The sequence below is a fragment of the Bos mutus genome, chromosome 6 (genome assembly GCF_027580195.1).
Source record: "Bos mutus isolate GX-2022 chromosome 6, NWIPB_WYAK_1.1, whole genome shotgun sequence".
In the NCBI taxonomy this organism is placed as follows: Eukaryota; Metazoa; Chordata; class Mammalia; order Artiodactyla; family Bovidae; genus Bos; species Bos mutus.
Genome location: NC_091622.1, coordinates 28,095,106 through 28,111,314, shown reverse-complemented (window position 1 = coordinate 28,111,314; position 16,209 = coordinate 28,095,106).

The following is a 16,209-nucleotide window of genomic DNA, read 5'->3' as shown; positions in this document are numbered from 1 at the left end:
TTGAAAAATAATGGATGAAAACATATCATGAAAGAAAAACTGAAAACAATGAAGTGTTTCAGTTCAGTTCAATTCAGTCGCTCAGTCGTATCCGACTCTTTGCGACCCCATGAATCGCAGCATGCCAGGCCTCCCTGTCTATCACCAACTCCCGGAGTTCACTCAGACTCACGTCCATCGAGTCCGTGATGCCATCCAGCCATCTCATCCTCTGTCATCCCCTTCTCCTCCTGTCCCCAATCCCTCCCAGCATCAGAGTCTTTTCCAATGAGTCAACTCTTCGCATGAGGTGGCCAAAGTACTGGAGTTTCAGCTTTAGCATCATTCCTTCGAAAGAAATCCCAGGGCTGATCTCCTTCAGAATGGACTGGTTGGATCTCCTTGCAGTCCAAGGGACTCTCAAGAGTCTTCTCCAACACCCACAGTTCAAAAGCATCAATTCTTCGTGCTCAGCCTTCTTTACAGTCCAACTCTCACACCCATACATGACCACTGGAAAAACCATAGCCTTGATTAGACCGACCTTTGTTGGCAAAGTAATGTCTTTGCTTTTGAATATGCTATCTAGGTTGGACGTAACTTTTCTTCCAAGGAGTAAGTGTCTTTAATTTCATGGCTGCAGTCACCATCTGCAGTGATTTTGGAGCCCAGAAAAATAAAGTCTGACACTGTTTCCACTGTTTCCCCATCTGTTTCCCATGAAGTGATGGGATGCCATGATCTTCATTTTCTGAATGTTGAGCTTTAAGCCAACTTTTTCACTCTCCTCTTTCACTTTCATCAAGAGGCTTTTAGTTCCTCTTCACTTTCTGCCATAAGGGTGCTGTCATCTGCATATCTGAGGTTATTGATATTTCTCCCGGCAATCCTGATTCCAGTTTGTGTTTCTTCCAGTCCAGCATTTCTCATGATGTACTCTGCATATAAATTAAATAAGCAGGGTGACAATATACAGCCTTGACGTACTCCTTTTCCTATTTGGAACCAGTCTGTTGTTCCATGTCCAGTTCTAACTGTTGCTTCCTGACCTGCACATAGGTTTCCCAAGAGGCAGGTCAGGTGGTCTGGTATTCCCATCTCTTGAAGAATTTTCCACAGTTTATTGTGATCCACACAGTCAAAGGCTTTGGCATAGTCAATAAAGCAGAAATAGATGTTTTTCTGGAACTCTCTTGTTTTTTCCATGATCCAGCAGATGTTGACAATTTGATTTCTGGTTCCTCTGCCTTTTCTAAAACCAGCTTGAACATCAGGAAGTTCACGGTTTACATATTGCTGAAGCCTGGCTTGGAGAATTTTGAGCATTACTTTACTAGCGTGTGAGATGAGTGCAATGGTGGGTAGTTTGAGCATTCTTTGAATGAAGTGTTTAAGTTTCATTAAACCCTAGAGTGGAATGGATCTATTCAATTTAATATTCTATTTAAAATGTTATACTGGTCATGATCATCAGAAGACTAACGCTAAAGAGTAGCATTCTCTTGGTGAATGGATAATGAGCAGAAGGAAAAAAATAAATATCAATTTAATCTTATATGTTTCCAAACAATTTTTAAAAACACACATATAATCTACTATACCAATAATGAAGATAAATGGATAATATTAAAAAATGGATATGAGAGAAGGGACAATGTATGAATAAAAGCTACCAAAAGTTCAGATGTGTTTGGAGTTGGGGAATACATGAAGAATGATAGTCTGTGAGGGAGCATACAGTGGCTGAGGGGTTAATGGGCCCTGAAAAGCAGGTTTAACTCATTATGGAGGAACGTGGACCAATCTTGATCTTGTAGTCAGAGAGATTTATGTTGTATTTGAGATAGGGCTGGAATAATGAAAGTCCAATTTTAAGGAAAACAGCTAAAGAGAAGACACAAGGTGAAGAATCTGTTCATTTAGTCATCAGATCAGATCAGATCAGTCGCTCAGTCGTGTCCGACTCTTTGTGACCCCATGAATCACAGCACGCCAGGCCTCCCTGTCTATCACCAACTCCCGGAGTTCACTCAGACTCACGTCCATCGAGTCAGTGATACCATCCAGCCATCTCATCCTCTGTCATCCTCTTCTCCTCCTGCCCCCAATCCCTCCCAGCATCAGCGTCTTTTCCAATGAGTCAACTCTTCACATGAGGTGGCCAAAGTACTGGCGTTTCAGCTTTAGCATCATTCCTTCCAAAGAAATCCCAGGGCTGATCTCCTTCAGAATGGACTGGTTGGATCTCCTTGCAGTCCAAGGGACTCTCAAGAGTCTTCTCCAACACCACAGTTCAAAAGCATCAATTCTTCGGCACTCAGCCTTCTTCACAGTCCAACTCTCACATCCATACATGACCACTGGAAAAACCATAGCCTTGACTAGAGTGGAATTTAACGACGATGTGCTCAGGGTGATGCTGTTACATGTTTTCCCTAAAAAGTGATATTGCTAACACAGGAAGTATTCTAACAAATGTTTGGAAGAATAAATGATCTTGGCGTCTTATGTGAGCTGTAACTATCTCAGTGTGGTTGAATATGGAGTGAAGGAAGGAAGAAGGCTACGGTCAGGTAGCACATTCCCCACTGGGGTCTCAATAGCAAGAGTTTCTAAACTGTGAAAAAGAGACTGGATGCCATGCTGAGGGCAAAAGGAAGCCAGTGAAATTCTTTAAGAGGGAGGTTTCCATTTGATAAAAGTTGCTCTGAAAACACACAAAGGGAAGATCGAGATATGGCAACTCTTTTAAGAGTTCCAGAAGATGATCAGTACTTGAACTACACAGGTAGCAGAACTACAGAAAAGATATGACCCCTGCAAAGGAATCATGATCAAGAGATTCTCCGTATTTCTAAATTGAAAAGTCATTAATGTCATTTGCTTCATCTAATGGATAAAAATAGCATGTATTGATAATGAATTTATTTATTTTGAAATAGATTATCATCTCCCCTCCCCAGTCTCGTATTACATTTAGATGTCGTGAAACAAATGCGTGAAGAAATCTGTATTTTTTACAAGTAATGAACATATGTTTCAACATCGGCTAACACTTTCCATGAAAGAAACATTGTACGTAAACTATCATTTCACACCATAAAGCTGATCAATATGCTTCTTCAAGGTAAAGTTTTAACTTAAAAATATCTTTCTGAATAATGCATAATATGAGAGTGCATATGTGGTTGTTGAATGTTTCATTGGACCTAATTTTTAAATGTTAAGTAGGTCACAGAGTTGGACATGGTTTAGCAACTGAACACAGTAAACACACACGCACACGGCACACACACACATTACACTAATATCTTAGACTTTTCAAAACACCCCATGTCATAGTGTTAATCAGGCAATCTTGTGGTAATAAATGGTGACCTCAATGGCTTAAAACAAACAAACATATACGTGTACTTCTCATTCTGGTTATAAGTCTGTCTCAAGTTTTTTCTCACAAGGTGGCCCAGGTAAACGGAGCTTTCTCTCTGTGGAATATGTCTAGTCACCATGGCAGAAGGAAGGAGACATACTATACATTGTCTCTTAATGACTTTTGCCTGGAAGTTATAAATGCTCTTTGTAGTCATATTTCATTTGTAAAAGCCAACAGTGAGGACATTTTAAAATTCCACATAGAGACATAAAATCCTACCATGTGCCCATGAAAACTCGAGTTACAGGTCAAGCAAACTAATATCTACCACTGTGATAAATTAATTTTCCTTTCAATGAGATTTTGATACACAAAAGAAGAATAGAAAATCCAGGAGGTACAATTTCTATTCAGGTTCTTAGCATGAGCACATTTGGGGAAAGTATACTCAGTAACAGATTTGAATGAACATTCAATTTAAAGTCACCTTGGCTCTATAGAAATTTTAAGTAAGTTAGAAATATAGAAGAGAATAGAACTTTTACTTCAAAAGCCTTAAAATAAAGACTTCAATTCTAGTTGCTAATGATTTCTTACCCAAATCAATTACATACATGTTTTGTATAATGAATAAGCGTATGTCATATTTTATTATTTTTACTTAATTGCAAAGAAAAAATTACCACAAATGATTAAATTTTAAATGGAATCTGAACAATAATTTATATAATATTATCTGAAGAAGTTATTTTTGAAGTTTTAGTTACTATGCTTTTATGTGTCTCTAAAATTAGAATGATTGGTGAGAACAAAACTACATAATATGGTGCAGAATATAAATAGGCATCTGCTTAATTTTCTTTTATGCAAGCCGTAAGTAAAGAAATTACAAAGAAAATAAAAGCAGACACAATCCTTTCTGTTCAGTTAATAAATCCTTTTTTCCAAAGGCAGGCTTCTCTGGTGACTCAGATTATAAAGAATACGCCTGTAATGCAGGAGACCCAGGTTCAATCCCTGGGTCAGGAAGATCCCCTCGAGAAGGGAATGACAACCCACTCCCAGTATTCTTGCTTGGAGAATTCAACGGACTTCACATTCCAAAAGGCAGATGCATTTGTTAGTGTCAAGACTTTCGGAGCCCTCAACTATGATTACTGTAATGATATAATAATAGCAACTGTATACTGAGTATATTCTGGCTGCCAAGCATGGAAGGTGTTTTACATACTTAAGTTGTTTAATGTTTAGAAAACATCCCCTGGATCAAGTTTCACATTCCAGTTTTTTTAATAACAATTTTTTGAGATATAATTTAGCCATTATCTAATTTTAAAATATTATCATCATCCCTAAAAGGCACTCCAAACCCATTAGCAGTCACTTTCCATTCCTTCCACAGCCTATCCCCTGGAAATCATCAATCTACTTTTTGTCTCTAAGGGTTTGCTTATTCTGAACACTTCATATAAATGGATTATTTTTTCCTGGGTCCTTTCACTTAGCATGTTCTTAAGGTTCACCTGTGCTGAAATGTGTAACAGTACTCTATTCTTTTTTGTGGTTGAATAATACTCAATTTTATGGGCTGATCATGGTTTTTTATGCATTCCTCAGTGATAGACATTTGGACTGTTTCCACTTTTTACTTATCATTGATGTTGATGCGAACATATGTGCTTAAGTTCTTACATGGACATTTAAAAATGTTCTTGGTATATACCTGAGAATAGAATTGCTGGTAACTATATGTTTAACTTTTGAAGGAGGGGACAAACAAGTTTATATATTGTCAGCACCATTTATATTCCCATCAATAGGGTATGATGGTTCAAATTTCTTCCTAACCTTGGCAACAATTATTCTTTGAAATTTTTTTTATTGGAGTATAGTTGATTTACAATGAAGTTAGTTTCTGCTGTACAGCAAAGTGAATTTGGTATCATATATCCACCCTTTTCTTTAGATTTTCTTTTCCCATAAAAGTCATTAAAGGGTATTAAGTAGAGTTCTCTGTGGTAGGTTCTTATTAGTTATCTTTTTCATATATTGCTGCTGTTCAGTGGCCAAGTTGTGCCTGACTCTTTGAGACCCCATGGGTTGCAGCATGCCAGGCTCCTCTGTCCTCCACTGTCTCTTGGAGTCTGCTCAAACTCCTGTCCACTGAGTGAGTGACGTCATCTAACCATCTCATCCTTTGCCACTCCCTTTTCCTTGTGCCTTCAGTCTTTCCCAGCATCAGGGGCTTTTCCAACAAGTAGACTCTTCACATCAGATGGCCAAGTATTGGAGCTTCAGTTTTAGCGTTAGTTCTTCCAATAAATATTCAGGGTTGATTTCCTTTAGGATTGACTGGTTTGATCTTGCAGTCCAAGGGAATCTCAAGAGTTCTTTGGCATTCAGCCTTCTTTATGGTCCAATTGTCACATCCATACATGACTACTGGAAAAACAAGAGCTTTGACTATACTGACCTTTGTTGGCAAAGTTATTACTTTGCCTTTTAATATACTGTATAGGTTTATCAAAGTTTTCCTAAAGAGCAACCATATTTTAATTTCATAGTTACATTCATCCTCCACAGTGACTTTGGAGCCCAAGAAAATAATATCTGTCACTGCTTGCACTTTTTAAATATTTTATATATAGTGGTGCATATATGTTAATCCAAATCTCTGAATTTATTTCTCCCCTCCTTCCTTTTTGTTGACCATAAGATCATTTTCTATGTCTGTTTCTGTAAATAAATTCTGTTCTGAGTCATTTTTGTAAATAAGTTAATTTTTATAAAGTGTTAGATTCTGCATATAAGTGATATCATATATTTGTCTGGGGTCTTCCCTTGTGGTTCAGCTGGCTAAAAATCTGCCTACAATGTGGGAGATGTGAGTTTGATCCCTGGGTAGGGAAGATCCCCTGGAGAATGGAAAGACTATCCACTCCAGTATCCTGGCCTGGAGAATTCCATGGACTGTATAGTCCATGGGGTTGCAAAGAGTCAGACACGACTGAGCAACTTTCACTTTCATATTTGTCTGACTTACTTCACCTTATATGACAATCTCTAGGTCCATCCATTTTGTTGCAAATGGCATTATCTCACTCTTTTTATGGCTGAGTAATATTCCATTGTATGTATGTACCACGTCTTTATCCATTTCTCAGTTGATGGACATTTAGGTTGCATCCATGTCCTGGCTATTGTAAATACTGCTGCAATGAATATAGGGGTGCATGTATCTTTTCAAATCATGGCTTCTCCTGGGTACTACATAGCCAGGAGTGGGATTGCTGGATCATATGGTAACATTATTTTTAGTTGTTTGTTTGTTTGTTTGTTTTAAGGAATCTCTATATTGTTCTCCATAGTGGCTGTACCAATTTACACTCTCACCAACAGTGTTAGGAGGTTCCTTTTTCTCCACCCTGTCCAGCATTTATTGTCTTTAGATTTTTCAATAGTGAAAATACTTATTATATTGTCTTTTTGATTGTAGCCACCCTAGTCAGTGTGAACCTGTATCGCATTGTCGTTTGAGTTACATTTTACAAATGAACGTCTTTTCATGCACATACTGGCCATTTATGTACTTTCTTTGGAGGGAATTCTATTCAACTTTTTTGGCCATTATTTAAATTGGGTTGCTTTTTACTTTTGATTTAAAATTGTTTGTTGTATATTCTGGATACAAGTTTCCTTATCATATATGTGATCTGCAAAAATTTCCTTCCTATTTGTGGGGGAGAGTTTTCCTTTATTGATGGTATCCATTGGAGCACAAGTGTTTATTTTAATGAAGTTCAGTTTATTTCTTCTGCTGCTGCTTGTGCTGTCATATATAAGAAATCATTGTATAATCCATAGTTTTAGTTATAACATTTAAATATATGAACACTTTTAATTATTTTTTATATATAGTGTAAGATGGGGTCCAACTTAATTCTTTTACATGTTTATATCCAGCCGTCCTTTCAAAATTTGTTGAAAAACTTTTCTTTTCCTAGTCAATTGTCATGGTACCTTTTTTGGATCACATTCTAATTTTTCAGATGGGCAAATAAGGCCAAAATAATTAAATATAATATCAAGAATATATACTGTCATAAATGACACAGATATATGTTTTCAAGCCTGAACAATCTGGCTCCTAAGTTTTTTCACTATACAAGAATGTTTGAGGCTCTGATCTTCAGACTTTGAGATGGATATATCACACTTTGAGTCATTACTGCATCTCTGAATCTACATACACACATTTAGCACCTATATAACAAGTCAGGGCTCAAACACAATAACAGAGAATTTATAAGAACTTTTGATAGTCAAAGGAAACTATATATAAATATATATATATATGATAAATATGTATATATTTATTTTGTAGTTTATAGCATCTATACTAGTAAAGATATAGATTTGTACAGCTTGTGTGTGTGTGGAAAAAATATATAGATAGGTAGATAGATAAGGCTATAATAACCACAGTGTTTTATTTTTTTAAATAATATTTAGAAATTTCAGGAAACTGAATTCTGTAGAATGAGACTTTTTCATTTAACATTTACAATTTGACAATCTTACTCTTCTTCATAGTATTCCCAACATACTGGGAGACATCACACAGACATATGTTTTAATGAAGGATTATAAATGTTCTCAATAATTTAGACATATGAAATATATGAATATTTACTGGCATTTGATAGAAAAAATAATTGACCTTTTCATCATAAAAATCAATGTTTACTTGACAGATGTTTGGATGTATTTTAACTCAAGAACATATTTGCATAAATTTGGATTATTAATTAGGGTAGATTGCTCATGGATCCTAAAACTTGTATGTTGAGAGTAAGAAAATAGAAAATTACAATGCTTTCTGGAACAAAGTCAGACTCGAGATAAATCTCCAAGAAAGCATGTAAAAAATAAAGATACCAATATATTTTTAGTGGAGTTTAAAAAAGTATCTAGCTAAAAGCTAGAAACAGAGAAAGATCTCTGTATTTAGGGCATGAAGTACAAAACACAGAAATGTAAGTTACTGAAATAATATAGATGATATTAAAACATTTTTCTGTTATAAATGCTTATACTCCACTTATTTGGAACGTGAGCATAATGACTTTAAGATAGCAAGTTTAATTTTGTATGTAGTTTGGTTGACTTTTCCATTCCAGATTTAAGTTAAACATTGTGCTTCTATCTCTGCTATCTCCTCTTCCCCTCCTCCTTCTCCTTCCTTCCCTCCCGGCTCTCTTTCTCTCCCCTTCTCTCTCATTCCTCCTACCCCCATGACTATGACCAGTTCTCTATCGTCTTTGAATCCTATACTCCCAGGTATAAATTTATAGTATTGCTCACTTCAGTATTAATGTGAATATCAATAAGTTTTATATAAGTGAAGATAATCTGAAAACGGTTTATAGCCATCTAAATGGAATTTGTATAGCACCAATGACTTATCTGGTCCATGGATTTTTAAATTATAATTCTCCCTACTGTTCTTGTCTGGATTACCACTATTGCTTTGAACAGTGACTTGCACTGAGTAGTGACTTAACGGCTGAGAGAAGTACTCATAGCTGTATTCAGAAGTACTGACAATTGTACTAAGTACTATTTTTATTATTGATGCTGAATTTGTTATTATTATTAGGTAAGAATCTATGAATGGATCCATTGCGCTCACTTTTGAGTCAACTGCATTATCTTACATTTAAATGTCAGCATGCTGACATTTTATATATTACAAAAAGAGAGATATGTAGGAAACAGTAACATTTTCATGGTTGTTTTTAGTGAAATAGCTCTTAACTTGAGTACCAAATGCTGCATAATGTAGCAACTTGGTCATATAAAAACATCCATAATTTGAATGTTTCATCATAATTGTTAAATCATTTGGTGGAAAATTCTGTTACCATTATTGTTTTTAACCATTAATTCCAGGAGCTATAAATAAACTTAAAACCACTCATTTTCACCCAGTTAGATATCTACAGTAGGTCCTGCACAAGCAGGTGATTCGTTAATTTAAAAGGCTCATTAGACATAATCAATATGACCCGAGTGCTCTCACTAGCTCTAGAGTCTTAATATTCAATGTCTCTGGAAGAATCAAGATTAAGAAAGTTATTTAAACTATATTTACTGGTGGAACTATACAATTTATCACAAGGTAAATGCTGATCTTACTTTAGTCATTTAAACAGTTTTAAAGGTATCATTCTCACCTTAATTTCACAACTTTTAAGCAACGTATATTATTCAAATGATATAGGATATGGAATATAAAATAAATATTAATTTCATTATTTAAATATATTTCAATACAAAACCCAATAAACCACAAACAAGAACACTGAATGGTGAGTAATAAATATGATTCTCCTAACGGTTATAAATATTAAAATGCATCAAAACAAAAAAAAGTCCTGGAGTTTTCAGCAATAATATCAATTAAACAGATTAAATAAAATAAAATGCATATATGAGTGTCAAAATAAAATGTTAATATAAAAAACAAAATCTTAAGAGAAATCAAAATAATATCTTATACAACACTTTAAATGAACTGACATAGAAAGCAGTAGTTTCATTAAACTTATGTTTTGATAATACATAACCAACATTAGGGTTTATGAGACATTACAGGAAAATCTCTGAGTAAGATTATAAAGCTCTTTACATTCCCAATTTAAAAATTATTGATAAGGAACAAGCCATATACAATTGACTAAACAGTTATCTAATGCATAATCATCTGTAAAACAATTACCACAAATGAATAACAAGCAGGGTGGCTCTAATGTCAAAGCTGACTCTGTGTTATAGGCAGCAGGAAAAATTGATGAAGGGACCTACTTCTGTCCTTGACCTTCTGCTGCTTAAAATTATGTCACTTTAGTTTTGTATCATTTGCTGATTTTTGTCTGAGTCTTATTCTTTTTTTTTAAATTTTATTTTATTTTTAAACTTTACATAATTGTATTAGTTTTGCCAAATATCAAAATGAATCCATCACAGGTATACATGTGCTCCCCATCCTGAACCCTCCTCCCTCCTCCCTCCCCATACCATCCCTCTGGGTCGTCCCAGTGCACTAGCCCCAAGTATCCAGTCTTATTCTTTATTAAGTTTAGCAGTCACTTTTCTTGTGTAAGAAAATTTATGCACATTTTTCACATAAAATTTTCATTTAATCCTAAGTCCCTGAGTTTTCAATTGCATCAGATGTTAAGAGTTTTAATCAACTGGAGAAAAATAGTAAGAGAAGAGGTCTTACTTTTTGTGCAGAAGTGCAAAAATGATTCCTCTGTGCAGAAGAAATTGATGTTGTGTATTTATTTTAGAGCTCTGGAAAAGAGAGCTACTTTTGAATTTATGTTAGAGTGCTAAATCTGTGGCACTCTGTGAAGACATCGCAGCTGACTGACAATATACTTTTTCATATTAGTATGCTCCATTCAACGTATTTTTGTTCATGATAGAGAAACTCTGAAGACTATAAAATATGTTATTCCAAAGTGTACTCACCCTATTCTTATATTTATATATATTGTCCATATTGTTTCTCTCTATATCAGGTGATGCTATTTAGGTTATGTTAGCATCACAGAATGTACTGTAAGTTGTCATAATTGTATTACTATGGACTAGCCTGGGTTTCCCAGGTGGTACAAGTGGTAAAGAATCCATCTGCCAATGCTGAGAGACCTAAGAGACGCAGGTTCGGTCCCTGGGTAGGGAAGATCCCCTGGACGAGGACACAGAAACCCACTCCAGCAGTCTCGCCTGGAGAATCCCATGGCCAGAGAAGCCTAGGGGGCTACAGTCTATAATGTTGCACAGAGTCGAACATGACTTAAGCAACTTAGCGTGCATGCATGCACAAACTATTTCAAATGGCACTGGAATTATTCCCTGGTTAAGGTTAGCTAACCTTAATTCTAAAATCACTTGATATTCTTGCCATTTTTAATGGTAGGTCTTTTATTTTCCTTTAGGTTTTTCCTGAGATATAATTCATATATAGTCCTATGTAAGTTGGAGGTGAACAATATAATGGTCTGATTTACACACATGATGAAATGATTACCACAATAAGCTTAGTTCACATCCAACATCTTATTTAGTTACAAAAGAATAGAAAAGAAAAATAAAATATGTTTTCCTTATGAAAACTCTTAGGATTTACTCCTGCAATAACTTTCATATGTAACATACAGCAGTGTTAATGATATTTATCATGTTGTGCATTTTATCTCTTAAATGTTTTTTATCTTATTAACTGAAAGCTTGCACCTTTGACTACCTTCATCCAATTTCCCCTACTCTTCTTATCCCTCGTCTTTGGTAAGAGCAAATCTGATCTCTTTTTCTGAGTTTTTCTGTGTGTGTGTGTGTTTGAAGTATAATTGACCTAAAACACTATGTTAATTTCTGTTACACAACATCGTGGCTCGATATCTCTATACATTTCATAATGTTCACTACAATAAGTTTAGTCATGATATATCACCATATGATGGTATTATATTACTATTGACTATATTCTCTACATTGTACATTTAATATCCCTGACTCATTTATTTTGCAAATATTAAGTACGTACCTCTTCATCTCCCTCACCTATTTCTCTCCTCCTCCCATAATCCCTCCCTTTGAGCAGCCACCTGCTTGTTTTCTCTATCTATAACCCTGTTTCTGTTTTGTTATATGTTTGTTCATTTGTTTGTTTCCTAGATTCCACATGTAAGTGAAATCATAGGACATTTTTATTTTTATGTGTAACCTATTTCACTTAGCAAGGTATCCTGCAGGTCTACCCACTTCGTTGGAAGTGGCAAGATTTCATTATTTATTATGTCTGAGTAATCATCTATTATGCATAGAATATTATATTACATATGTAGTTTTATATTTATATATGTAGATGTATCACATCTTATTTATCCATATCTTGCTTATTATAAATAATACTGCAGTGAACATACAGATGCATATATCTTTTTAAATTAGCACTTTTGCCTTCTTCAGAAAAATATCCAGGAGTAGAATTGATGGGTCATATGGTAGCTCTATTTTTTAATATTTTGAGGAGTCTCTACATTGGTTTCCATAGTGAAAACATGTTTACAACAAAATAAAATTGAAGAAAAGCTCTTAAAAAGGGGAATCTATAACTGAACTCTTGCTTTTCTACTCAAATCTGTTAGTTTACAACCATAATCTATTCAAATTAACTCAAATAAAACTAGATGGGGTGAATAAATATAAAGATCTCAAGGATTATATAGATTTCTAAAGAGTGGATGAATAATCTTTCATTTCATAGGTATAAAGTTCTGGAAGACAAGGAGCCTAAGTCATTGTCTTCTCATCTCAGAGCCATATGGCCTCCTCTTTCTGCACGCTGTGTCTCTTGACTGACATCGTCTTGAACCTTATTGTGCCCCCATACAACGTGTCCTAAATCTCCCTTTCACATTATGACCTTTAGGGGTGGTTTCTATCTCAGAAAACATAGATGCTTAGTTTTTATATTTGAATTGATTGATCTGCATAGTCTGTGTAGCAAGTCTGCATGTTGTAAATCAGAAAACAGTTTATGAATTATGTGTGTCTTCTCCATTCCAGAGTCAACTTCTGGTCCAGTCAGTTGTGGCTGAGGGTGTTAATTATTTGTTTATTCCAAAGGAGCAACAGGCAGAGATTTTCACAGAAAAGGATTTCCCAGAGAGTTGACATGGATTTGCAGCTCCAATCAATGGCTTACTATAAATACTTTGCAGATGACTAAGCAATAAAGTAAACTTAAAGCAGAATTATTTAACTCTCATAGTGATCATGAGGTTGGAAAGGGTATGCCTACAGAAAGAGAATGGCTCCAGTGTTCTAAATGACCTTGAATTTTCAAGAACCATGAGAAAAGGGAATTCCCTTTTCAGAAGACACAAATTTCAACAAAATTCTAGGCGATTTAATTCTCCTACCAAGAAACAAAACATAAGCTATAAGGGATCACCTTTTCCATGGTTTAAACCAGATCTGGTATCAAAGCCTCTACACTTGAGCTGAGACATAAATGTGTCACTGGGTACATGTTCTGTGAATTATTTTAATTAGTCTTAAGCCCTACTCAAGTCATTCATGACTTTGTGTAATATCCTTAGCATTAGTTCTAGACTTTACATTTTACTTAGGTAAATACTTTAAAACATACATACTCAATAATCACAATACCGAAAAACATTACCTACGAGGGTAAACAAACTGTTTAAACCAACATTTTATAGCAAAAAAGTTGTGCTATGTTCTCTTCCCATTCTTTCTTACACTGGGTTCCATAGTTTGATATCCTCAAGTTCTTTTCATTTTGGGAGAAAGAAGCAAAACAAAGCAGTTGTTAGACTGTATATTGTCACCCTGCTTAGTTAACTTCTATGCAGAGTACATCATGAGAAACGCTGGACTGGAAGAAACACAAACTGGAATCAAGATTGCCGGGAGAAATATCAATAACCTCAGATATGCAGATGACACCACTCTTATGGCAGAAAGTGAAGAGGAACTCAAAAGCCTCTTGATGAAAGTGAAAGTGGAGAGTGAAAAAGTTGGCTTAAAGCTCAACATTCAGAAAACGAAGATCATGGCATCCGGTTCCATCACTTCATGGGAAATAGATGGGGAAACAGTGGAAACAGTGTCAGACTTTATTTTGGGGGGCTCCAAAATCACTGCAGATGGTGATTGCAGCCATGAAATTAAAAGACGCTTGCTCCTTCGAAGGAAAGTTATGACCAACCTAGATAGCATATTCAAAAGCAGAGACATTACTTTGCCAGCAAAGGTCCATCTAGTCAAGGCTATGGTTTTTCCAGTGGTCATGTATGGATGGGAGAGTTGGACTGTGAAGAAAGCTGAGCGCCGAAGAATTGATGCTTTTGAACTGTGGTGTTGGAGAATACTCTTGAGAGTCCCTTGGACTGCAAGGAGATCTGACCAGTCCATCCTAAAGATCAGTCCTGGGTGTTCATTGAAAGGACTGATGCTGAAGCTGAAACTCCAATACTTTGGCCACCTCATGCGAAGAGTTGCCTCATTGGAAAAGACTGTGATGCTGGGAGGAATTGGGGGCAGGAGGAGAAGGGGTTGACAGAGGATGAGATAGCTGGATGGCATCACTGACTCGATGGACATGAGTTTGGGTAAACTCCGGGAGTTGGTGATGGACAGGGAGGCCTGGAGTGCTGTGATTCATGGGGTCGCAAAGAGTCGGACACGACTGAGCGACTGAACTGAACTGAACTGAAATCGTATTCCATTAGTGGGAGACAAGAAGGGAAGAATATGTTACAAGCTTTCAGCTACATTGGTCCCAAGTTGTAGACATCTAATTCCCCAGGGTACTGCCTGAACTGAACTGATGGATTAGTAATATTCCATTGTGTATATGTACCACAACTTTGTACCCAATCATCTGTTGATGGACATCTAGGTTGCTTCCATGTCCTGGGCTACAGTAAACTGTGCTGCAATGAACACTAGGGTACAAGTGTTTTTTAGGATTATGTTTTACTAAGGGTAAATTCCCAGTAGTAGGATTGCTGGGTCATATGGTAGTTTTTTCCCAGTTTTTTAAAGAAATCTCCATACTTTTCTCGGAGAAGGCAATGAACCCACTCCAGTACTCTTGCCTGGAAAATCCCATGGATGGAGGAGCCTGGTAGGCTGCAGTCCACAGGGTTGCTAAGGGTCAGACACGACTGAGCGACTTCACTTTCACTTTCCACTTCCATGCATTGGAGAAGGAAATGGCAACCCACTCCAGTGTTCTTCCCTGGAGAATCCCAGGGACGGGGGAGCCTGGTGGGCTTCCGTCTATGGGGTCGCACAGAGTCGGACACGACTGAAGCGGCTTAGCAACAGCAGCAGCCATATACTTCTCCATCGTGGTTGTATCAATTTACATTCCCATCAACAGTGCAAGAGGGTTCACTTTCCTTCACACCCTCCCCAGCATATATTATTTGTAGTTTTTTGATGATGATCATTATGACCAGTGTGAGTTGATACTTCATTTTACTTTTGATTGGCATTTCTCTGATAATAAAAAATGTGAGCATTTTTTTCATGTATTTATTAACCATATGTATGTAGTCTTTGGAGAAATGTCTGTTTTGGTCTTCTGCCCATTTTTCATTGGAATGTTTGTTTTTCTGATATTGAGTTGCCTGTGCTGCTTGTATATTTTGGAAATTAATCTTTCGTCAGTTGCTTCATTAGCAATTATTTTCTCCCACTCTGAGGGATGTCTTTTCATTTTGTTTATGGTTTCCTTTGCTGTGTAAAGGCTTTTAAGCTTAACTTCATCCCATTTGTTTATTTTTGTTTTTATCTCTATTACTTGAGGAGGTGGGTCACAGAAGATCTTGCTGTGATTTATGCAGACAGTGTTCTGCCTATGTTTTCCTCTAAGAGTTTTATAGCTTCTGATCTTATATTTAGGTTTTTAATCCTTTATTAGCTTATCTTTGTGTATGGTGTTAGCAAGTGTTTTACTTTCATTGTTTTACACATAGCTGTCCAGTTTTCCTAGTACCACTTATTGAAGAATCTATCTTTTCTCCATTGTATATTCTTGCCTCCTTTGTCAAAGACAAGGTGCCCATAGGTGCATGGGTTTACCTCTGGCCTTTCTATTTTGTACCATTGATTTATATTTCTGCTTTGGTGCCAGTATTATATTGTCTTGATGACTGTAGTTTTGTAGTATAATCTGAAGTCAGGAAGGTTGATTCCTTCAGCTTCATTCTTTCTCAAGATTGTTTTGGCTATTAGGAGTCTTTTGT